Source organism: Coturnix japonica, chromosome 2 (assembly GCF_054131305.1).
Source record: "Coturnix japonica strain WE chromosome 2, WE-NBRP24, whole genome shotgun sequence".
Lineage (NCBI taxonomy): Eukaryota > Metazoa > Chordata > Aves > Galliformes > Phasianidae > Coturnix > Coturnix japonica.
The window spans coordinates 74,563,188-74,588,564 of NC_140664.1; the positions used below are offsets into that span (position 1 = coordinate 74,563,188).

Here is a 25,377-nt window from a genome sequence, read left to right on the forward strand (position 1 = left end):
CTAACTTATGGCAGCAGGTGGCTTCATCTATGGCGGATGACACAGTTAATGCTTCCTGCTCCTGGTTGCTCCCTTTTGCCAAAGGTTACTGCAGTACTGCTTGTGATGGCCAAGTGTACATGGGCCCTCATGGATTAACTCTTCAGCAAAGTGAACTGCTTGCTCAGTGCATGGAAATCTCTGTATTGACTTTATTTTGAATGTTAGACCCTGACTGCCAAGATGAAGCCCTTCCTGCTTTCCTCTCTTTTCAGTATTGCTGCTGTTCTTTCAGTGCGCCCTCTCCCTTGTTTTGACCACGGATACCTGCAGGTTCCCATCTTGCTCTGCACAAGAGCTGCAGATGCTGCAGATAAGCAGCCGAGAGGCAGCCCTTGCTTTCTGAATGAGACCATGTGTTTGCATGGGTAGGGCAGCAGGAGCAGGGCTTATGAGTGACGGAGCAAAAATCAGCGATTACTACTTGGCAGGAGATGCTTAAACTTTGTCAAGCCAGGCAAGTATCTCCATTGTGGTCTCTGACTCACAATCCAAATATGCTGGGAACATTTGAGGGGGCTGGGTCAGTTCTTCAAGCAGTGGGAAAAACAAGGCTCTAATACATCACGGCAGAGCATTGGGTCTATGCTTCACTGTTCTGCTTTTCTTTGAGGAAACTGGTGTGGCTGCCGGGGTGGAGAGGGAGGTGTTGTGAAACCACACACACACACACGCATAAACACATGTGCCAGGCCTGATTTTGATCCTTTCTGACAACGTTCAATTCTTCTTCTGTTGCGGTGAAGGAGCTGCAGCGCTTGTGACTTATCCTTACTGCGGTGAACTGAGGAGCAGGTCACAACCACGTCCCACATCCCGCTTCCTGGCTGAGCTGTGCCACGTGGATGGAGGGCAATGCTAAAGCACAACTGATGCTTTACCTAAAAGCAGTTTGCCAGTATAAAAGGGAAGGTGGGTGGGACTGGGCATCTTCTCTCAGATCACATTGCAGCAGTGGATCCTCTGCTGCTTGGGGATGCTCCTGGTGCACAGGGTGTGGGCGGCCAGTTGAGGGGTGGCTGCGTGGCAGGGCAGCTGCTGGCTCCATCGCTGGAATATGGGACGCTCTGCTGGGCTCAGATCACAGCCTGGCTTCCTGTGTGTTCTTTCCCACTATGGTTTTGACCAGAAATTCCTTTTTTGACCTGAAAAGAAAAAAACTTCCAGATGAAAATTTAATTAAAAAAGTGATGCATTCCCACAAGAAACTTCACTGTCAGCAAATAAAGCCTTTTTTTTTTTTTTTTTCCTGATGAAAAACTGCTCTATTCACACACCAAATAATGACATCCAAACTGGCTCCCAGTGACTCCACTGTAGAGCATTATCCGGGTAAAAGCTCTAATGTTTTGTTCAATAAACTCGCGATTAGCATCCATTAGGCAGACAGGTCGCAAAGAAATAATACTACCAGTGCTGTCATTGGGGTTCATGTAACATGCAAAAGGTCTGCTGATGACAAGACCCGCTCTTCTAATCAGTCAAGGAGAAAACCTGGTAAAGTGATAAAGGCCGATTAAAATAACCTGCAGGAAGTCAATAGAGAAAGAAGCAGAGATGGGGTGTGCATGTGTGTATTTATGCAAACGACAGAATGATCAACTGTAAACGATGAAATATCTGCCAGCTTATTAATACGTCTGCTTCTGAGTAATGCCAAGGGTATTCCTGCTGCCCAGCAGCCGAAGTGCAAACAAGGGAATGGCTGTAACTTCATGCCCAATATTTAAACACATGGGGACGATTCAGGCCACCCACGTTCCTATTAAATAGGACTTCTGTGGAGGCATTTCAGACCAAGCCGGAGGGCAGCCGGGGCAGAAGCAGCCCTTATGTGGCCATTGCAGGTATTGGGGGCCAGGCTCTGCCCTCTGCTAGCATGGGAAGCCCCTCTTAGCTCCTCAGGGCTTGCATTCACCCAGCTGCTGGCACAGCTGGCTCCTGATGCTAATCAGACTTATTTTTTTAGCTCAGTAAGTACAGTTTTGCATGTAAATATGAGCATGGAACAGATCTGGACTCGATTATCTCCCAAATCCTTGACAAAAAGCCATAATTGTTTATCCAGATGATTTTTCTTTGTCTCCCTTTTATATTCTCGGCACTTGAAAATCCAGGTTTTAATAGGGCTTGTAAAATAACGATGTGGGTGTAGAATACAGCGTTACACGAGGTGTGAGGGAAAGCCTTCCCTTTTCCTCAGCAGTCTCGATGCAGGGCTCAACTCTCCTCCCACAGCCCGGGGCTCAGTGGCAGCAGGAATGATTTCTGATACGTGAGCCCCAGGCTCCCATCGCAGATGCAATGTACCTGCCACATGTATTGCCATTCCTGGCAGGCAGGAAAATCAGTGCTGTTGTCACAATCTGGGGCAGAGGCTTGCTGGATCAAGGACAAGTGAAGGGAATATGAAGAAATGTTGTATTTATCAGGGTAATCTAGTGTAGGAGCGCAAGTACTGAAATATTTTAATCACAATCATATGGTTATGTGTCACTGCAGGGCAGAATTCAGGTTGTTTGTACTTCTTAGTTCCGCACTGCCACACTTGTACAAGTTTGGATTTATTTTAGGCATAACTTTAACTCTGGCTTCCCTGGCTTTGCAATGCTTGGACTGGAAATAAGTGTAACCTCTCCATCATGTGCTTTCCTCTTAAATTAGGCTTTCCACTTTAACGCCATTTATTTCTGTTGGCTTGGCCATAGTGAAGGCTGTCATTTCCTGCCCTGTGGATGTTGCTGTTTAGAAGGACAGGACAGCACACTGAAGCAGTGGGATACAGCAGCAAAAAAGCAGTGATGGGTAGCAAAAAACACCAAGCACTTTCAGGACTTCTGTACACACAGCTTGGTTAGCCCTCTAATTGCCCACACCTGGCCATCTCCTGCATGACTCAGTGGCTGCCTTTTAAGCACAGGTGCCTTTGTTGGGGAGACAGGAGGAGTATACACGGGATGGGAAGCTGGCATCAAGCTTTAGAGGCTGTGCCAGTTGTAAGGGCAATCCAAACAAGTATTTTGCCTATGAGAAGTTCCTGTTGTGGTGGGAAAGGCTGATGTCTTAGGGATCTTCAAGGACATCTGTAGTGCTGTTTGGGGGCAAGGCTGTTCCTTGCTAGGAGGGAAGTGGAGCCATGGCTCCTGTCTGTCTCCATTGCCTCTGCCCCCACATCCAAGCTCCTTCCTGCTTGGCTGCTTGCTGCTCAGCATCCAGTACGTGGTGCATGTGTTTTCTCTCTTGTGTGTGCTCACCCCCTCTCTCCCTCATTTTCTTTCCCACCCACCCATGCTCTACCTCCTGACTAAAGCAAAATTGCCCTTCTTTATCCTTTTGGCAGCCGGCCTTCCCAGGGGCCCAGGCTAACAGAAGCCTGAGCCCTGACTCTGTGCCACGGCCAGAGCGGAGCAGCTCCTCACTGGCAGATATGCTGCCTTAAAGGAGAAGGGATGCTTTCTTTCCCCATCCCCATTTACTTCCCAGCTCTCATTGTGCAGAAGCCACTCATCCCTGATCCTCCATCGCACCATCATCTCCCAAAGCCCCTCTCTTCTCTGCAGGCTCAACCCTGGCTGCAAAGTTCTCTCTGAGCCAAACCTCCTGCAGCTAATGCACGCCTGGCTGTTGACTTCAGCGAGCTTGGGCTGAGGCCTTTCCAGGGCTTGCAGCTCTCCTCCGGCTCGCTTCTCCAATGCCAAGTGATGAGGCTTCCAGGGCTGCTCCTGAGGGATGGCTCCAGCGCATACATCTCGCTGTCATGAAGCTTTTCCTGCTGCTCTGCAGAAATCTTCCCCTTTTTCAAATGTCATCCCAGCACTCCCACTTAGCGTGTGTGCTTTCTGCACTTCTTGCTGCCTGCAAGCACACTGGTGCCTTTTTTTTCCCCTGCTGCCAGGGCCCTTCCGGTACTTGCTGGCTGCTTCTCACTTTCCTTGTTCTTGATATTGCTTAGCCAGGCTGGGCACACTAAAATTTCCCTTTATAAATCAAACCTCACAGCCAGCTTTTCTTTTTTTCTTTGCCTGCTCTCCATGACAAAGGAGCGATTTTTGGGCGTCTGCCCCACAGTGTGGAGCATTTTTCCCCTCCCACTCAGGCTGATGGGTTTTGAGGATGAAGCCCTGCTTGACGGCCTTCACATCTGTGTTTGCTCTGGGTGGGCGACGGCCTGGTGTTCACAGGGATGGGAGCAAGGAGAAGGCAGCCTCTTTGCTACACCACTGAGGCAGGCCAAAGAAGCTGTGTGCAGGAGGAGCAAAAAGCCAAGCCCCTTCCTGCTCATCCCCCAGCACTTCTCAGGGCCTTGCTTCCAGGCAACAAGAGATCACACCGTGCGGGTTGCCATGACAGCTCCAGGGAGAAACTGGGTCAGCCCTGCAGGCCGCATGGAATGCTTCAGTATGGTGGCCTCCCTGAACCCGCAGGGAAGAGGCCTGGCTGCACCCGTGAGCTGGCAGCCTGCATCCGGCCCTGTGTGTCCCGGGAGGAAGCAGAGCAGTTGTTAACTTAGATGCTGTTTTAAGCTTAGTGCGGCTAAAATCGTTGGTTGTAACCCACACCACTGTCATAGCAACAGATCTCTCTGTCTATATATGTATATATTTAAATGTGCAAGGAGAACAGCTTTCCTGGGGCATAAGTAACTTGTTGGTGAAGACGTGGAGTTTGTACTGCTGGGAATGATGCTCTGAGGGGACTGGAGGTACAAGGCCAGGGCAGCTGAGCTCAAATCCAATTCAGCCTTGACTAAATCTGCTGGCATACGGGGTTGTGCTCATGCTGGAGCAGGCTTGGGGTCTCTCAGCTTAGGGATGGATGGAGCACCTCAGAGGATCAAAATGCACAAATCCTTCCTGCTGGCATCCTCCCTGCCCAGTTTCTCTTTCCATCTTGGCCATTATCTCCTCTCCAAGTTCATCTGGAAGCATTTCTTTTAAATGTTTCTAGAGTCCCAAAAGGACGCTTAATCACTTCAGCATCCATCTCATGCACAGCATACCTGGGGTGCCGGATGGCTGAATAACCTCTTATGCACTGACAACCATTAGCATTTGAATTAATGACATGAGGATAACAGGCGATTATCCCATTTAACAGCTGTTGAGTGCTGTTAAAGGGACACTGTCGAGAAATAGGAACAAAGATGTAGTTGTTTTTACTTTTTTAGTAAGGGCTTCCCTGCTCTGTATGAATAGTAGCATCCTCTTGAAACGTGGCGTAGCTTCCACAGGGTCTTTAAACTCCTCTGTGCAAAGCTGGGAACCTAAATGCAAGCAGAGTGTGCCAGCACATGAGACCGTGAAAGTGGAAGTGTCCCCCAGCAGAAAGGGAAGTGGCCCCTTGTAATTGGGAGCTAGGCTAAGGCAGGCATAAAAGGAAGCAGTCACAAACAAGCTGCAAAAAGAAGCAATGGTTTCCAGGAGCAGGAAGTGCCAGACACCAGAGAGACCCCCTGGAGCAATACAAGGGATGAACAAAACTTCCCTCCATGACGATCTGGCTACATGGAAAACACACACTTTTTACTGTTTACACAACTGAGTTTAGGCAGTGTATCACAATGCATACAATTATTATGATATCACTTGAGTCAGCGCTGTGCTGCACCCTCCCTGTGCCCTGGTTTCAGCTCAGACAGTGCTGATAGCACACCGCTGTGTGGTTGTTGTGAGCAATAAGTACATGCTGTAGGCCAGGCCAGGATGCCTGGCAGGGAAAGCCATCACCACAGTGGTGCAGGGCAAGGGGCAGCCACAGTGCAAGCTGTGCTGGGTGGCACGCTGCCTATGGGTTATGGGTTGGACGTGCCTGTGGTAGAGTTTAACTCTCCTCATCTCCCATTGAGTGTCTCAAACATGACTTGCTCTCAGACTCTCCTCTGTTCAATCTGAACAGGCTGATGCTGCTGCATTTCCAAAGGAGTTCATCCTGCATCAGATCACATTGCAATGCTCAGGGACAGCTCTTCAGCCTCTTCAGGCTATAGAAAAACTTATAAATAACAACATTCCAATTATTTCTCTTTTGATTATTTCTACCATCTGTGATGACCACTTTTGGTCTAACCAAAGAAAGCATTATTTCTATATGAAGTAGTAATAGTAACAAAGATGGAGATGCCTGTTTTTAACATTTCTGGTTCCTATGCAGACCTTTTCCATATCATCCTTACCTCTTATCTGACCAATTGTATCTTCAAACACATGCAAATGATATTTCTGTGTTGTTACATGTACCTAGAGGCAGATGGTGAGCCAGTACCAAAGCTCACATTTTGGCACCTTTATGCGACATCTTGTGAGACTGATCTTGGTTTATATTTCAGCCTTAGTTGGAGATACACTCTGCCTGCACCCAGATACTGCCAATCCTGATGGTTATTTCAGGGTATTTTCCTTCATACATTCTTAATAAAGGAATGTCAGAAACACCTTTTCTACCTCCTTGGCCCCTTCTATTCCCTTGTACTATCTCCAAAGAGTTGTGCCGAGGTTTTGAGCCATCACTGACTGCATTGAAGGTACCTCATTCATACAGGTGTCCTCCTGCTTTTTGCAGACGAGGTGGCCCGGTTTGGCTGGTGTTGCAGCATCCCTTTGAGCTGCATGTGGGCAGATGTGGGGAACTGGGGGAGCAACAGATCTGAGCCCAGGGTGGTGATTCCCCCCTTGATCACCTACATGAGTTCTTGAGCTGGAGCCAAGCTTGTGGGAAGACTCCCCGTGACCTCAAGGCATCTTGAGGGAGGCTGTTAATCTCAGTAAGGAGATCAAGCCTGACTGCCCTGTGACCAGGGATACAGCAGGCTTTATGAGAATTGAGTGACACTGAGGACACTGGAAGATATGTGTGCAGATGGGTGCTGCCAGCAGCATTGAAACCTACCTGAGAAGTTTGCTCAGGAGAGCCCTCCCTGATGATGAGCTCGGGAGTGAAGCAGTGCAGAAATCAGCTCATATTTCCTTGGGCAACACCCAAGCCTGGGGAAAATCTCCTAGGAGATCACCCTCAAACACACACACAGCCTTCATCCTACAGGTCTGCCCTTCTGAAAGGCCTTGCAGATGTCCAGGTAGATGACGTCAGATTCTATTCCTTTGTCCACTGATGCCATCACTCCATCATAGAAGGCCACCAGATTGGTCAGGCACAACCTGCCCTTGGTGAAGCTGTGCTGGCTGTCTCGGATAACCTGCTCGTCCCTCATGCATTCACATGTTTTCCAGGAGGATCTGTTCCATGATCTTCCCAGGCACAGTGGTAAGGCTCACTGACTTGTAGTTCCCTGGGTACTCCTTCCTACCTTTCTTGCAAATAGGAGCGATGTTTCCCTTTTTTCCAGTCACCATGGACTTTGCCTGACAGCCACAGCTTTTCAAATATGATGGAGAGTGGCTCAGCAACCAGGACAGCTCTCTTAGGACTCTGGGATGCATGAATCTGTCCCCATGGACTTAGACACATTCATTCTCATGAGTCAGTCTTAGTTTGCTCCCCCATTTCCCATCTAGAGGTTCAGGTTCAGGAATGTGAGGTTCAGGTATGTGAGAATCCTGACCGTCAGACTGAGGAAAAGAATTGATGGAGCACCTCAGCCTTCTCTGTATCTGTTGTAGCCAGTCATTATTTCCCATTTAGCACAGGAGGTATGTCCTCTTTGACTTGCCTTTTCTGACCTGTGTACCTGTAGAATCCCTTCTTGTTGTTTTTAACATCCATCACCAAGTTCAGTTCCATCTGTGCCTTGGCTTTCCTAATCCCATCGCTGCAAGTCCGGACAGCATCCCTGTGTTCTTCCTGGGTGATACACCCTCACTTCTACTGTCTGTACTTGCCCTTCTTTCCCCTCAGTTTGACCAACATGTCCTTACCAAGCCATGCTGATTTCCTACCTCCCCTGCTTGCTTTCTTATTCTGAGGGATGGAGAGCTCTTGCACACTCAGAAAGGGATCTTTAAAGAGTAGCTGGCTTTGTTTCACTCCTTTGTCTATAAGGTCTTTTTCCACATCTCTTTTCCACACGGTACTGCCTTGTTGTGGCTTTCCTTTTTTCCTCAATGCCCTTCCATGTCCTCTTCTCCATGGCAATGGCTTGCTGCCTCTATGCTAAGCTTGGTCCTTTGGCTGACACATACTTTCTCACTTGGGTATTTCCTGTGTTTCTCCCAAGCTCTGCCTGCACATACATGTGTGTGAGGTACCACTCATTCACTCTGGACTGTGATGCCCAATGGTGAGCTCAGCTGAGGATTTTAGCATGTTCTGAGCACTTTTTCCTTCTCTGTGGGCATCAGGGTTGTTCAGCTGGGGTTAGATCTTATTTTAGAGCAGCCCGTTGCCCTCAATTCCCAAAAGAACCCTTTCTCTTCTGCTGCTTCAGGGCCAGTGATGGGAACTGCTGGGGAGAGACTGACTAGAGGACGTGGTCTGTTTTCCCTCAGAGCTGCAGAGATGCTATGTTTATTGCTTCTTTCCCTGAGGAAATGCAATTCCCCAGGGTGACCGGACTCTGACATCAGGCCAGTGTTACAAGAGCTGACAGCAGCTCTTGGGTGGTATTCCTGCCACTTGGTGGCTTTCCATCTGCAAATAGAGATACAACAGAGTGAGGAGCCATGCAGGTGAAGGTGAGCTGCCTTGGGAGTATGCCTCAGTGTTTGGAAATGGATTGTTTCCCTGGGCGCAATTGTCATTTCAGGTTTTATCAGGGTACCACTAGTGGCACAGCTGGCTCCCCATGCCCCTACATAGGGCACCTCACTCAGAATACATGCACTTCTGCTGCTTTACCTGCAGAGCAGATGAATGGTGCTAGATATTTCTCTACAGTTCTCAGAAAAGAAGTTGAAATGAGGAGGGGGGTTGGCCTCTTCTCCCAGATAATCAGCAATAGGAGAAAAGGTCATGGCCTTAAGCTATGACAGCAGAGGCTCAGATTGGATGTGAGGAAATATTTCTTCTCAGAAAGAGCAGTGATGCAGTGGCACAGGCTGCCCAGTGAGATTTGTGGAGACACCATCCCTGGAGGTGTTCAGGAAACATGGGGATGTGGCACTGAGGGATGTGGCTTAGCCAGCATGATGGTGATGGGAAGACAGTTGGATCTGATGATCATAGAGGTCTTTTACAACCTTAATGATTCTCTGATTCTTCCATCCATCCACAAGAGGCATTGTGAAGGCCTGCAGACAGCCTCTGCTTATCCAGTGAGCATTGGTACTGTGCCTCTACATGCTGGGCTGCAGTACAGTGCTGCAGGTGGGAACATGGCTCCAAGTTACCATGATTTACAGCTGCCCTGCTCACAGGCATCTGTGAGAGATGGGAGATGATAATACTCCAGCACAGGCATCCGTGCCTTTGACCGAGGGGAGGGAGATGCAGCATCTCATGGTGATTGAGAAAGCTTGGCTGGTTTTGCACGTAGGAAGCTTCTTCAAATGTGTTTCCTCCCACCCCCTGGCCTTTTGTTTTCCAGCCATGCTTGATGCTAGTGATGGTCAGCTGAACTCCCCAAAAGTAAACTTCCTCTCCTGCTATAAACTGATCCTTTGCTGTTGCCAGGGTGGCTGCAGAGCAGCAAGTGGGCTGTGTAAATGCTTCCCATGGGTACAGAGATGGGGGTCATGCAGGCAAGCCCAGCAGTTCCTCCTCTTTCTCTCTGCACCCCCACGGGGAGGTGAAGGCAGTGGCTGTCAGCAGGCACTGACATGCCTGGCTCTGATGCTATAGGAATCAATGGCAGATGCTCACCTGGGAAGCTTGAGCAAGAGGTGGGGAGAGATGGTGCAACTGGGTCCTCTGCAACATCTCACAGACTGCTGAGCTTCTGGCTGTGCAGGAGAGATATTCTGGTGCACACACACATGTAGGGCTCATTCCCTGTCATTAATTCAGTTGGCCAACTATGAAATCCACTGCATTCAGGTCCTCTGTCATTCACTTTGATGTCAGCTCTTCCTCTCTTTTATTTTTAAGTGCATTTCAGAGTCTATAGCTGACTCTCTGAGTCACTTCCCAAATGCTGATGCTTTATGTGACTGCATCCTTCCCCATAAAACCAGGTCAGGTATTTCAGCAGTGGCAGCCTGGGCAACACACTGAAACACAACAGGGAGGTGCTGCCTGTGCATAGCAGAGCTGGTTGCGCATCGACCATAGGCACTGCAGATATTCTTCAATGGCAGATACCAGTTAGCTGGGGATGGGTCTAACTCAACTTGAGGAGGTGAGAAATACCTTCAAAAAACAGGGGCTCAGCCAGCTCTGCCCCTGATGTGGGCACCAAGAGATGTTCATCCATGAAGGTCTGGGTGTTCTTGTGCCACTCATCAGTCTGGCTTCTGCTGCAGCCAAGTGAAAGGGGGAGTCATGCAGAGCTGGAGTGATGCTTTTAAGAAACAAGGTTGCTTTCTCCCCACAACAGCAAGCAGATGACTTAAAGGTTTGCAAAACGATACCTGTGTTTCTTGCCATCTTGGCCAATGCCAAACAGCCACACTGCAAATCACCCACCTACATGAGCTGCCACTGCATGTTTTTGTTTTACAATGTCTTCCTGGCGTGAGAAAGGACAGGATTATCTCATCCCATCACTATGTACCTGGGTGTCACTGGCCCAGCTATCAATTGGTACCTTTGATCTGACACCTTGATATACAGTTGCAGGCCATCCGGAGAGTCCCTGAATTTCCATCCTTCCCAACTCGTCTGAGAGAGCACAAAACCTCCGTTAGCAACAATGCTGGCAGAGCTCGGAGAGAAGGAGGTTTCTGGGTGAGAGCTTGTCTGTAATCCTAAGCATGTCCCTGTAATCAGAGCCTCTGACTCAGAGCTGGGGGGATGCATAGGGTCGGTGAGGCCCCCTCATCCACCGCAGTGAGTCACGACACCACAAAGAGAGAAGCCTGAAAGCCTCACCCTGATCCCTATGCGCAATGGCAGTGGGACACATTGCACAAAGTACACTAAATCAAAGGCAACTCTGTTATGCAATGCATTACAATACCCAGTCCCTATAGCGCCTCAGCAAACAGATGGCAGGAGATGAGCCTGATTACACAGGGTTTTCTGAATCATTCCCAACGACAGAGGAATCAAGCAATATCCCAGCTCAGAGTGCCTTCTAGATCTCTGTGGGTTTGCATTTCTCTGTTCTTGCCATGATTGCCTTGATAGGGCATTTAAAATTAAAGTGGCTGAATTGTGAGTGGCAGATGAGTGTAGGGCTGGCACAGGGAGGCCAGATGACAAGCAGAGCAGCTCTGCTTTGGCAGCTCTGGGAGCTCCAGGGACTTATCAGTTTTCTTCACACAAAACCTTTAGCCAGGGTGGCCCCAACTGGGGCTGGGACAGCCTCAGATGACGTGACACCTGAATTTAGTCCATGGAGGCAGTGAACCTGGATGCTTGCTGGATTACTCAAACCTTTGCACACCTCGAGAGACTGCAGCTCTTCTGTGCAACTGTTGGTAATCCTGTCCAGGAGACCAAATCTGAGGGGCCCCTTGGAAAAGGGTGTAGCTGAGCTCTCCCAGCCCAGCTCCCCAGCTGCAGGGCTGCATTTCAGCTGCAACATCGGTGCAGCATGGTGTCACAAGGAGATACAAGACGTTGCGGTCCCAGTGTGAGTGCTGCATCTGGCTCAGATCCAGCTGCAAATGATCCAGGGATGCTCTTTCCAGCAGTGCACCAGCACTGTGGCTGGATGGGGAAGCTAGAAATCACTGAGGAGACAAGTGGACAGGAGGCACTGTTAGCACAGCTGAGCCTAAAAGTGGGGAGGTGTGGAAGGCTGCTGCGAGCACCAGGGCCACCCGCCCTGTAACAGGGAGCTCTTCCAGCAGCTGCACCGCAGGCGGCTGCCTCTGCCTCCAAAAGCCGCAGCAGCAGCGAGGAGCTGCAGACGTGCAGAAGGGCTCACGCCAAGGCTGCGCAGTCACAGGTGATCTTTTGGTCTGTACATTTTCCAGCAGAGCTGGCAGCCTCTTGTGCAGCGTGCATGCTTCGTTGGCTGTCCAAAGAAGGAACGGGGCGGGCGTTGATCCAGTTGAGGCGGTTTCGAGGAGCGAAGGCAGGAAGGAAAATTACCAACATTGACATATGTTGCTCCCTACAGGTCTCTCCTATTATAGCCTGGCAGGATGTCAAGGTGCACAGACACGACCCAGAGCCTAACACCCGGTGGCTGCTTTGCCTCCCGTCCCACCCCTTTCACACAGGCAGGAGTGGCAAACCCATTTCTGGCATACCAGGAAATCCTGGTTCTCGCTGTTATCACGCAGGCGTTAGACAGCCCCAAGCTGCAACCAGTAGGACCTGCGGGAAGGAGGGAGGAAGGGAGGGGGAAGAGTTCCCTTGGAAAGAGTGCGGCAGCACCAGGCAGTGGGTTGGACACGCTGGAGTGAAACTTGGCATCTGGGAACGGAGGGAATGCATTTGCCCGGTAGACGTGGCACTTGAGCGAGAGATCAAATGAAATGGCCGTGGAAATCTTGAGTGATCAGCTAGTTAGCACAGGGGATTTTTCTGCTGTTCTGAATAAGGTTCCACTGTGCTGGCTGTCAGTCACCCTCTAATAAATATTATTTTTACGGCTCTGTAACTCTTTCCTCTGGCCAGCACGCAAGCAGCCGGTTGCACACAGAGTCCTGCTTGGGGCAGGGCCTCTGGCTTGCCAACACGAAGTTTGAGATGGCAGAAATCTATTTATTCTTCCAGGAGTATTTATGCACTCCAGCACCTCAGAAAGAATGCGGAGTGGCACAGCAGAATGGTGGGAAGTATTTGTTCCAGGTACAAAATCTTCTTGCAACGTGCCCCAGTGTGCAGCATATAGCCTGTCCTGGGGCAGATGAAAGGGTTCAGGGAGTCTTCCCATAATCTTGCTCATTAGGAACTGATTCTGAAAGACTTGTGCTGGAAGAAACACACAGGTGTCAAGTGCATTAGATGTACTCTGGATCAACACCTTTCATTCTCCCTTGTCAACAAGCCCCTGCCAAGGGCTTGACTTGAAAACAAACAATGCTAAACCTTCCCCATCACATATCCTTTCTTCTGGGGGCAGGTTCCCCACTGCTCCCTGAACACTGTGCGTTCAGCCGTTGTTTTTGCAGTTTGTCAGCACAACCTTGAAAGAAAGGACTTTGGCTGAGAGCTAACCACATGGTACCAGCTGTACCAATTTCCACCTCCTGGAATGCAGCAGTGGACTTTCACACTGTCCCTTCCTCGCCTCCCTCGGTTAGGCTGAAGCCTCTGGCCAAAGTGTCAGCAGTTCTGGCTGGCTAACTCAACCTGGATGCAAGGAGCAGCGGGTTTGGGCTCCTGCTGCCAGGGTGGGAGCTGCTGGCCGGTCACAGGCAGCCACGTGGGCTGAGGGCCTGAAGGCATGGGAGGAATGCTGATCTCCCCACACGCTTTGGGGGTGAGCAGGGGAAGCTGGAATGCGAGAGCGGAGCAGGGAAGAGGCGGAAGCAAGAGGGAAAGGGAGATACTGTGTGATAGATGGGAAGGAGAGCAAGGGGGAGGTGTAAAATCACCCAGATGATGGGCAGGATGTGAAGAATAAGGGCAATAAAAGGCAAGGGAGCGTTACAAGCCTCTAACTTTCCAGGGAGCTGGTAACAAACTGGCATCTTTTCCCCACCATGCCTGAAGGGTATTGTATTTTGAGAAGACAAAACCAAAGAAGTTTAATTTAATGACTTCTTGTTGCGATAGTCAGGTTCTTGCGATTGGTTATAGCAGCAAAGCAGGCTAAAAACAAAAGCACCATCCTTTGCTGTTAGTTACAAACTTTGCTGCCCTCTCCTTTTCTCCTTTCTGTGCCTCCAGCAAGGAGAAAAGCAAAGCACAGTGCTTTCCTCCTCCTTAGCAGGGATTTTACACCGACACCACAGCACCCTCATAGTTCAGTGCTGTTACCTGGCACTTCTGATGCTCTTTATCCTCAAACAAAGGTTCATACAAAACACAGGCTCTTTGTGTGAATAGAGGGAAATAGGGTGAAGAAATTGTGTAATGCCAGAAGAGCGGTGTGCCTGGAGCAAAGGTTTGGAAGGATGATGAGAAAAGGGAATGGTTCAACCTCCTCAACAAACATTCTCAGGGCACTGGCACATGATCCAGAAAGTCCTCGCTGTCCCAACGTCATTGAGATGTGAGGTTTCTTCATCCCATCACGTGGCATTTAGATACCAGCGAGTACTGGCTCTTTTTACCTTCTTTCCCTCTGCATTCCTCAGAAAAGGAATGCAAAATGGACCACCTCCCCCTCTTGCCATTGTTTTTCCTTCACAGATGTACCAAGCACACCTATTTTCTCTAGTAGTGTATTGATGAACTTTTATCCGCTACCCCAGGGGACTTGCAGGAATTAGGGTCAACTTGACATAGAGGAGCTATGTATGGAGCTATTTACAGCTGTGCACTACTCTTGTGTTGAGTACGAGACCAGCAGCAATTAGGACCCAGGCCAGTGCTTTCAGTGAATAATGGTCTTGGTTACTTGGAAATATCGGATGGCTTCATCTTTATGTGTTGCTATGAGGAAAAAAAGGTTAAGTAAACAAAGAAAAAGAATAAGAGGAGGGAGTGGTGTTTTTCTACTGGCATAGTCAAGAAGGGCAGTCAGGAAGAGATCGGGAAACTGGAAAACAATACCCTGGGTCTTCTCCTGGAGCCCACAGCACAGAGTAGGATTTTTTTCTTCATACAGCTTGATGTGTGTCAAAATCCTTCTCTGTGAACCCTTCCCGTTCCTCAGAGACATTTTTCAGGGCTGAGTTTTGTTATTTGGGTGAACCACTGTTTCTAAGATTTGTTTCTAATGCATAACTTGAGGTTATTGCCATGCAGCCCTGAAACAACTGCATTCCTCCATCCCATGACCTCCACAGCAGCCGGTAGTCAGCACATCCCTGGGGTCCAGAACACCATAGTTCTTAAAGTTGTCCCTCTTTACCAGATCCAGTCATAGACTAACAGAATCATGGAATCATTTGATCTGGAAGATACCCTTAAATGTTTCCTAGTCCAACTCCCCAGCAATGAACAGGGACGCCTACATCTAGATTAGGTTTCTCAGAGCCCTTTCCAGCCTGACCTGAATGTCTCCAAGAATGGGGCAACCACCACTTCTCTGTGCAACCTATTCCAGTGCCTCTCTGCCTTGGCTTCCTCTAGGGGTCTGAACCCTGAGATGGGTGCCACAGCAGGGGAGCTGAAACTAAGCAATCTTTAAGGTCTCTTCCAAAGACCTTGAAAGGAACCACAGAATGATGATTATTTGATGGTTCTGTGGTTCTCTGATTCTGTGTCAGGAAGATGAGAGCGAGATTATCTCTAGGTTTTTCCAGATCTGCTACACTGCTCTTTGCCTGTTACCTGCCTGCCTTTCCTTCTTATAGATATGGGAGAAAGACTCTCACATTCCTTGTAATATTTTGACTTTTCTCAGATAAATAAGGTAATCTGAAGGAAGGACTTATGTTGTGTCAGTGCTACTGGGTGTCTAGGTGTGGATTCAACTTTTGGCCACCTGTGCCAGACTGACCTTGGAGTCTTTGACACCACTAGCAGGTATGGCCAGGTCTTGTACACCATATAGAGTTTTGGGCCCATCTCCCTCAGCTGTGCTTTGCAGAAGGAAAGTAAGCCCATTTTGCTGCCCTACAGAACACCTACTGAAGAGCGTCCATGATGGATGAGGCCAGGGTGGCAGGACATCTTGCTGCTTGCTTTCACTTGGCTTAGCTGGGGTCTCTTCCTCTTGCAGCCTTCCCTGCAGTGGCTCACAGTCCCCTCTGGAGATGCAGCCTGTAATGAGATCAAGATGGAGGGCAGCCTTGTAGCAGCCCTTCACCCTGCTTGAGCATTGGAGGAGGGCTGCCAGCATACCTGGCAGTGGGATGAGGTCTGGGTATTCTTGCCTTAAGCATCCCATGGAGCCATTTCTTCCAGGGCAGCGTACACTCACTGTGATGATGCTGAAAAGCCTTGGCTCCTTGCAGGCTGCTGGCACACACGGCTCGCTAGAGCACTGGCAAGTTTTTAAGGTTTTGTCAGATGGGAACAGTGGTGAAGAAAAGAAAAGTGAAACCAGATGTTTTTCCTTACGGTTGCTTCATATTCATATGCGAGGGAGAGGAGAGGCCATAAAAATGTCATAACCCTTGATCCCTGAGGCTCAGACTTATACCCTGTGAAAACCAGTGCCATAAATCCACGCCTCCACCTCAATAGCCCCAGGGTCCTACAGGGGTGAGAGCATTGCAATGGCTGCAGGGAGAACCTATCAGCTGTCAGCATAAACAGAGGAAAAAGATTTTGGATGTTAGCACTGATAGGCTACTTTTATGGAATCAGTTATTTTTCCAGATTTCTCTGGGGACTCATCCCAAGGCTGACCAGCAGGCTTGGAAATTTGGGATGCATCTGCACAGCAATCCATCTACCCTTCAGGCTATGCAGATGAAGCTGGGTTAACTTTATCCTCCCCAGACTGAGTGCTGCAGCATCCCCTGCACTGTCAGCTCCCAGCCTGTGCACTGCCTATCTGCCATACACCAAGCAGCCCTGCTCGGAGGGACTGTCTGGCACCAAAGGGGAGCTGCTGGGGATAAGGCTGACTCTGTCAGCTCTTTCTGTGTGTGTGTGTATCAGAAAGGCTGCTTGCTCTAGTCAGAAAATGAGGAGTGTAAGGCAGCCTGCTCCGGGGAAACTGTGTGTATGAGAGCGAGTGAGGAGGAGAGGAAATGAAAGTGATGCACACGTGCCCCCAGCCAAAGAAGGATCTGAATAGAGAGCAAGCAGAACAGAGAGCAGCCAGGCCTTTTCTGTCCTGTGCTGTAGTATCTGGATGCTTTTCTAGATAGATATATTTTTTTCTACACCTGTTTTGTGCCTATGCATTAGGTGAGACAGTAAGGAAAGGCGATTCCCAATCTGACGCAGACTGTGGGTGCTGATGTGGGATGTGACTTCAGTCACAACTAACACTCTGAATATGAATTTTCTTGCAAGGTCAAAGGGGACTAGATTTAGCATTACTTTGGGGTGATAATCTGTGTTCTATCCCATGGGATGCTGTGTTGTGCAACATATAGCCATGGTTACACTGCAACATGTACTGGAGGGTAAACAAGAGTGGGAATATGTGGCAATGGTGATGGAGAGAGCAGCAGGCTTGAACTCAAAATAATTCATTTTGATTTGACCAAAGGCTTCTTGGTTTCAGTGGTCAAATCACTTAAAGCAGCTTTTAGTGTCTTCTATCCTTCTGCAGAGCTGCTTTTCTTAGTCTCCACTAGTTCTGTGATTGCCAGCTGCCGGGTGTTACAACAGGGTAATCTGACCAATTGGCTGCATTAAGTTGTAAAAGCATTTTCATGTGTGGGTTAGTCATTCTGTTAAATAACTTCATGGCAGAACTACAGTTTTCTTTCACTTTGCAAAACGTTTTCCTGATGAAATGACTAAAAGTTTGGACAACTTGTGACAGGAATCACAGACATTTCTCCTCACTGTTTGATTTCACTTCTCAATTGCCACACAAAGAGACTGAAAGCTGGAGACGTTCTCAAACTGCCTGGCATGGTTGTTGCACATGGTTGTGTGAATGCTGGCACTCTGGGCATCCTGATAAACTGTGGCTATCAAAAATGAAGTTTTCTGTGGGTGACTGCGCATCCATCAAGTCTGTATAGATTGGGATATTCCTGGATGGATGGAGTTCTTCCAGTCCATTTTTCACTGACTGTGTTGTCTAGACCTCCTCATTTTCTCCTTCCTCTCTTCTGGACCTTATCCAGTCTGTTGGTGTTTTTGTGTCCCAAATAGGGTAGCAGTCCCCAGGGTGGAACTATTACCTCACTTGTCCTGAGGGCTATTCTCTTGTTTATAAGTCCAGCATTTTGTTTGCCTTTTTCATAATGATACTGCAATACTGGCTGACATTGAGTGCATGACCCTGATCCTGCCCTGAAGAACTTGTACCTAGCCAGTGGATTCGGTGTAAAATCATAGCATCATTTAGATTGAAAAAGACATTCAAGATCAGTAGGTCCAACCATCAACCTGAGCTACTCAGTCCCATCTCTTTAATACCACCTGAGATGAGGTCTCCATCACTACCCCAGGCAACCCATTCCAATGCTTGACCACCCTCTCCATGAAGAAATTCTTCATGATATCTAATCTAAATTTCCCCATCTTACATCTTGGGAACTTAGATATTTTCTCCCAGTGTATAGTACCTTGGTCTTGATCTTCTTAAAATGCATTGTCTTTTTCTGTGACCTTATGGTGGTCAGTTTTCCTGGTGGTGAGGCCAGTAATGGAAATAAGGTTTTATGATGGATTCAGACAGTTGTTCACTATTCATCTGGGGAAGGCTGGCTTGGGTAATGGAGTTGCTGCTACAGGTTAGAGCTCTGCAAGACAGAGGCAGATGTTAAGGGTGAGACTGAAATGTGATGGCTGATGTTATGGCACTCTGAGCAGCCTGATGTTGCTGCAGATGTCCTTGTTTGTTGCAGGCGAGTTGGACTAGATGTCCTTTAAAGGTCCCTTCCAACTCAAAAGATTCTATGATGATGATTCTATGATGTTACAATTCTCCATTGTGAAAATACTAGTTAGCTCTGTCAAGCGATGGGTTTTGCTGTCAGGCTTCACAAGTACTTACAAAAGACTGCCTGCTTGTAGGAATGAACATAAGAATAGTTCTACATCTCTCGCTGAGTGAGTGAGTTAGTAATTGCCAGAGGGTGAGGATTTAACGTGCATAACTCCTGGCATTTTGCAAAAAGACTGAAAACTTCGGCCAGTTTGCGAAACGACTGGTTTCACAATGTGAGATCTTGTGTGCCTTAAAAGGCTGCTCTAACTGAAATGGAGCCGTAACTCAGCAGCAGGTCTGACTGTGCAGAGAGAGATGAGATTCTTCTGCAGAGAGCAGAGGCTGCTCTTGCCCGTCATGCATTCTCCTGACCATCATAAGGGCAGAGCACTTGGAAGCCATTACAAAGGCAAAGCTGGTCTTTAGATTTCTGATATCCTGGAAACTCCCCTTGTGCTGCAGGTTTTTTTTGCTGCTGCGAATAACCTCTCCCCCCACGCACTTGTCCCTGCTCCTTTTGCTTCCATTGAGCACAGCAGAACTTCTGGGGGATTAAGAACCACTCTTTCTGCCATGCAAGTGTTAGGAGAGCAGAGTGATTGCCGGGCAACTGATGAGCTGGGGCGAAACAGCTTTAGGAAAGAGCACAATGTTCCTTTCTTTTTATGGAAAGTGATATATTACTATAGACTACAGTAATCCAAGGTCTGCTCTTAGCTACTTCACGATTAGCGAACAGGCTCCACTTGTGCAGTACCGACCATTTGTGCAGCTGTGGTAGACATGAGGATGTCAATTAATCTTGATTTGTGCTATAGGATTACTTCATGTGAGAGGAAATGTATCGCTGGGTTTGGTTTCAGTGCAAGTCAATGGATGCTATATTTGCAGGGAACGCGCAGGCCTCTGCCATGCCAGGCAAGCCCTTGGTCCCTGCTGGAACTACCCCAGCAAATTCCCTCTCTCCTCAGGAGTCCTCTCTTTTCTTAGGAGCTTAGGGCTAAAAGATGGAGGAATCAGCACTCAGCACCAAGTGTTCTGCAAACTTTGCCCGGTCTGTCCCTGTCTCATACCCATTGTAGAGAAAAGAAAAATGAGGCATTTCTCAGCCATAAAAATCATTGTAATTATTATTTGCGTGGCAGATTAAACTCTGTGAGGTGCAGGGTAAACACAGGAGCAGGTGAAGTCCTGTTTCTGCATCAGAGAGCACAAAGTCTGCATAGATAAAGCAAATAAAAAAGACAAAAAAGATGTAGGCAAGCACACCCTCTGTGAACAGACAAGCGTTGTGTCCTAATATCCCTTCTACCACCCTCCTGAATCAGAGAAAAATGAGTTTATCTCCAAAACCACAAAGCTCGGGGAAATAAACAGACAGCAAACCACAAACATGGCATTCTTCTTACTTGCTTCTTTTGTAAGACAGTATTGAGGTGTGATGAAAAAATACAGATTAGTGGGTCTTGGAACAAAATCATGAGAGCTGCCAAACTGTTTCTCAGCCCAGTGCCCACATGTACCTGCTCTTTTTTACCTGAGGTACCTGCCCCTGCTGCATGAATCCACCCTCCCAAAGGACCAGGCTGCTTAGCACTGGGTGCAGGGCAGCACGTGCTGACTGATGGAATCAGCACAGGTCAAAGCAGGGGAGAGGGAGCAGCACAAGGTTCAGCAGAAGCTGCTCAGGAGCTTGGGGGAGCTGGGGCTGCAATCCTTGCTGCTGTGCATATGTGGTGATTGCTCCCTGCCTGACCTCGCGAGACTGCAGCTAGCTCAAGTATGCCAGCCATGCTGATTGTAATGTGGAGCTCACTGTACATGAGCCAGAGGAGAAAATAGCTGGGCAGATGGTGCTATATTAAGGAGAGTGTCTCAGAATTGTCTGCTGGGACGCTCTGGGGGCAAGGGCCTGTCTTAGCCTCACTTGCTCTCTGCTTTTCCCAGCACCTCCTCCTTTTTTGCCTTTTACTCTCTTCCTGGTGGATCCTCCCTTTCTGAAGGCCCTGAGGCTGACACCTCCACCTGCAGTTTGGGGAAACGACATCTGGATGTACAATAGTCGTGCCCTACCTGTGTTCAAGCACATCCAAAGACCCTCCATTCCCACACCCTCGGTCCACCTTTCTGCTCTGCCGAGGGTCTCACGGCAGAACCAAGGGTGCAGTTTTCTGCAGGGATGGGCTGGCGTGGGTAAGGGAGGGCCTCCTAATCTTCCTCGTCAGCAGTCAGCTTTCTTCTCTTCTGTTGTCATGGGGGGAGGACTTGCAGCAGCATGTTCCGCTCCCAGCCTCAGCTCCCCTCCTTCCTCATCCTCCCACCATCGCAGTCAGCACCAGCCCTGCTCCTTTTCCCTGCCAGCTGCCTCCCTTCCAGCTCTCCCCTTCGGTTCCCAGCTCAGCTCCAGTGAGCAGGGCAACAGGCAGGGCAGGGAGGGGAGGATGGTGAAAAGACACAGCCGCTGGCTGCTCCTTGACAGCACTGCAAGTGGCCCCTAGTGACCAGCAGCAGGGCAGGCTGGGCATGGATGACTGCATGGCACTCGGCATCCTCTTGGCAGGTCAACACGCACTCCCCCAGGTCACCTTCTGCAAACAAACAAGATCCGTCCAGCATGGAAAACAAATGGAACAAGAAAAAATGCCTGGGCTGATGCAACTGAAAGACTTGAAGATTTGTGGCTCTGTATTATTACTCTTAAACGGTTTGGTTTCTTTCTTTCTTTCTTTCCTTCTTTCCTTCTTTCCTTCTTTCTTTCTTTCTTTCTTTCTTTCTTTCTTTGGTGACATGAGGATCATTTCCTGGAGCAAGGAGGTCTTAAGGAAGCTGGCCTGAAGTTCCTTTCCCCATATCCTCCCCAGTGCTGTACAGGGTGTACACATTGAAGGGCTTTTCCAGCCTTTTGAAACATCCTAGTGGATCTTAAAAAGAGAGCAGCTGAAAGTATGTGGAACAGCCATCCTCCTTTATCAGTGCAGGCATCTGGTGTTTGGGGGCTCTGAAAGGAATGAAGCTGTCTGGACAGATGTGATATGAGCTCCAGTGCTGTATATCTGGGCTGTGGCTGCATCGCATCACTGGTCACTGTGGAGAACAGGAGTGTGGAGAAACCCTGGAGTTGCTGTAAGAAACAGTGTTTACATGTTCAGATTCTGATGCGTGCAGAGAGAAAACAGGCTGCTTTCACCAGTCCATGAGAGGATCAGAGATGGCAAAACTGGGAGCAGTCATGGTTGGTGTTGGAAGGGATGCTGGAAGATAAAGAAACACAGCAGCAACCCTGGAACGCATACAGAGGCACACAGGGACACTGCAAAAGGCATGTGGGACAATGGCCATCGTTTGCTCTTCACAGCACACATCTTATTTAGCTCTGCCACTGGGAGAATAATTCTACCATCTGTGAATGGTTTTCATGACACTCCTTTTCCACACAGCCCTTCCACAATTATTTTTTCCATATTCAGTTTGACAGGTTTTCAAGTCTTAAGATTGTCACAGAGAAAGAATTTCGTGTTCTTTCTTCCTTTTTTTTCCCCCTTTTTTTCTGGCTTTTGAACATATAAAAGTCTCATCCGCCGCATTCCTCCCCACTAATTGTTGTGGCTGTGCGAATACGATGCTTCTCAGCTTATCTCCTGTGTTACATTACCACTGTGTAAGGAAAGAGGCAAGGGAGATCCCTGGCTGCCCGATGCAGAGGGTCTGTGCTCGGGAGAGGGAAAATACTAATTCTGTTGTAAAAAGCAATGTGACATGCCATGCACACAATGCTGGGCAGTTATGGTCATTCACTTTCAAAAAAGATTGATTCACACTGGAACAGGTGCAAAGAAAAGGCTGCGGGAGGATTAGGGCGTTTGGAGAGCTGGTGTTATAAAAGTAGACTGAAAGAGCTCGGCTTATTTAGTCCAGCACCGGGAAAGCTGGAAGAGGGATATGATTGCTCTCTATAAATACATCCTGGAGGTTAGCGCTGAGGAGGAAGAGGAGCTATTTAAGTTAAAGGACAATGCTGACACAAAAGTGAGCAGGCAGAGTAAACTTGTCCCCTGTAAATCATAGGATTACAGAATGGTTTGGGCTGGAAGGGACCCAAAAAGATCACCTAAAAAGATCACCTAAGTCCAACTCCCCTGCAACCTCCCACCAGAGGATGCACAGGGCCTCATCACACCCAGTTTTTTGATCAGTTCCAATGGTGGGGAATCCACAACTTCTTTGGGCGATCTGCTCCAGTGCTTCACCCAGTCCTGCAGGGCTGTGGGGCAGGCAGGGCCCTGCCTGCTGCTATGTTGTCTCCAAGCATGTCCAGGCTTTCCTGAGAAGGATGGGTGGGTGCCTGCTGGGCTTGAGCTGACCTCCTCACAGGGCTTCCAGCAGCCCACTGGCTGCAGGCATAACAGCCTCAGTTCTGGCTGGAGAGGGAAGAAGAACCTGGCGTGGGTGGCTGGGTTTATTCTGTGCCTGGGGATGGAGAGATTTTGGAAGGATTTCCCTTTGGACTTGGAGGTTCAGGCTGTGGAAGGAGATGGCCGTCTGGACCAGGGGGGCTGGGCTGAGGAGCACTGGTGGCATTGTGGCAGCAGCATATGGCTGTGGCCAGCTGACCAGCATGTCCCTATGAAACTGTGAACATGAACTTGGTACACAACATGGCTGGCCCCTGGATTCAACCCCGAGAAGATCCTCTAGGGCATATGTTGCTAGAAATCACTCCCGTTGTGTTGTTCTTTGAGCCCCCAACTTCCCCTCAGACCTTGCTGCCTAAAAATGTTGGCGGCGTGAGCCTAAGTTGCTCTTGGTGATGGGAGCTGAATCACTAGTGGCTTGCCAGCTTTATTTCCACGTTGGGTCATATGCTCACAGTGTGAGGAGACTTCACCTCCGCGTGAGCGGGATGGAGAGGCACTGCCTGTCCTGCATCACTGTGAGGCTTTGTCTCCAGCAGAAGTGCTGGCAGGGATGGGAGCAGCTGAACGTCTCTTCCCCCAAGGAAAACATTGCTGCTTGCTTTCAGGACACTGTGCCAGCACAGCTCTGAGCACATTGCTGCTCAGCAGCTGGGCCATACGCCTGGGGACCGGGTCACACAGAGCCACGAGGACCATGCTGAGGTGGCAAGGCTGGCTTTCATGGCTCTGCGTTGCAGTCACGAGTATCCTGGCTTGTGTGCTTCAGTGCTTTTTCCCCCCCTTCTTTTCTATTTTCATTACGTGAGGATAAGGGCAAGCCATGGAATGCATATTTCACAAAGGACTTCCATTCAGCTGTTAAGTCAGGAAGTTTGCCAGAAATATAATTCTTTCATATATCTCCAGGATAAAAGCTGGGCAGGATGGCGGATGGCTCATTCAGGATGAGACATTAAAACACTTTTCTTCCTGGCATAGGATGGTATGTGGCTGCACTGCCTGTGGGTAGGTGCCTGCCTAAAAGTCCTTTTTGAAGGGGAGAGTTCATATATATTTTAAAATACATCTTCTCTTGCTTTGCCCAGTAAGTTATGCCTGTCTGGACAGCCAGCGTCAGAAAGGGACCCTTTGCTGTATGTGTTGGATTCTTGCTGCCCTCTTATGGCTGGCTGGCTGTGAAGTCTGTGAGAGCGCCGGTTTTGTGCATTCTTTGAAAGAAACTGGCTTAGCTCAGAGCTCTAATCCAGCAGTTTTGTAGCAGGGGACAAATTGCTGTGGAGAGAGACTGAAGAAATCTTTTTACAGCTCCTCGTGGCATAACACATCTCTTCCTTTTCCTCACTCGGTGTAAAACCCATCCTTGAAACAACTTGCTTCTGCCACATTGTGTCCCACTTAATTCCTCTTAGGGAAGTACTTTACTATCCCAACTGATTTAGCTGTTACTCAGAGGGTGGACAGAGAAGGAAACAACAGTGCATCCCTTGAACTCCAGCAGCTTTCTGCAGATCACAAGAGACCCTGAGAACGTCACTGGAGAGACACTGGACATGCCAAACACTTGGAGAGGATTCAGACGGCTGTATTGTGGAAGGCTTTACTGTGGTAATGGAGACATGTACTGTTAAATTCTGTTGCTTTACTACCAGAGGTGTAATAATGTCTGTTTTGTTCTGAGAAAGCTATCGGTGCCCTGCCTGCCTTGTTGACTTAGAGGGATTACATTTCTTACCGAGTGGAGACCATGAGGTTCACTGTGGAACTGCTCGCCACTGCTTATCTATGGGCAAGGTACAGCCTGCTGCTTCAAGAGCATTTCCTTGAACAGCACGAGTTCTCTGGGAAGCCCGGTGCTCATCACAGGTTTTGAAGTTCCTATGCCTTTCTCCAGAAAAAGAAAATCCTAAAGACAGCCTGTTACAGCATTGCAGCAACAGAAGGGAAGATGTAAGATATCTGGAAGGAAATTTGCAGATGAGTTAATGATCAGTGGAGTGTGAAGAATGGTACGGATGCAGTCTGCATCTCTATGCCAAGGAATCTAGCATCCTATTGAGGACTGGAAGCCGTAAGCGACAGGGGAAAAGGAAAGATGAATTGTAGTTAAGGAGACAAACAAGCAGTATTGGAGGAAAGTTCCAGCAGCTGGAGCTGAACTTCATTCACAGCTTTCTCACTCATCTGACTTAACTGCTTTTGCTAATTTTGATAACAATCTCAATGAGAACACAGGATCGCGACTGTTGTTGTTTCATCACAGTTAGCCAAACTTGGTGAAAGTTTAATGAAAACAGCAAG

The 25,377-nt window shown here is 48.7% G+C and overlaps 1 protein-coding gene and 2 long non-coding RNA genes across 5 annotated transcripts in view; 1 reads left to right on the forward strand and 2 right to left on the reverse strand.

Moving 5' to 3' along the window:
- Positions 1 to 717: 717 nt before the first annotated feature.
- On the reverse strand, positions 718 to 12,353 carry LOC107309582 (uncharacterized). Of its 2 annotated transcripts, none has more exons than XR_001553238.3 (2): positions 6,925 to 12,353; positions 718 to 1,184 (listed from the first exon to the last, which is right to left on the reverse strand). It is a non-coding gene; the product is annotated as an uncharacterized LOC107309582 (long non-coding RNA). The 2 variants fall into 2 exon arrangements; XR_014942789.1 differs by lacking the exon at positions 6,925 to 12,353 and adding an exon at positions 1,451 to 1,526.
- The window catches only part of F13A1 (coagulation factor XIII A chain), a 208,662-nt gene continuing 185,062 nt past the window's right edge, over positions 1,778 to 25,377 (forward strand). The window contains exon 1 of one of the 2 annotated variants that reach the window (XM_085537783.1): positions 1,778 to 1,886. The gene's annotated coding sequence lies outside the window, so the exon portion shown is untranslated. The remainder of the gene's footprint in view (positions 1,887 to 25,377) is intronic. The other variant, XM_085537781.1, reaches the window with a different exon arrangement.
- LOC146761955 (uncharacterized) lies at positions 12,738 to 24,532 on the reverse strand. Its single transcript, XR_014942792.1, has 2 exons — positions 15,730 to 24,532; positions 12,738 to 12,957 (listed from the first exon to the last, which is right to left on the reverse strand). It is a non-coding gene; the product is annotated as an uncharacterized LOC146761955 (long non-coding RNA).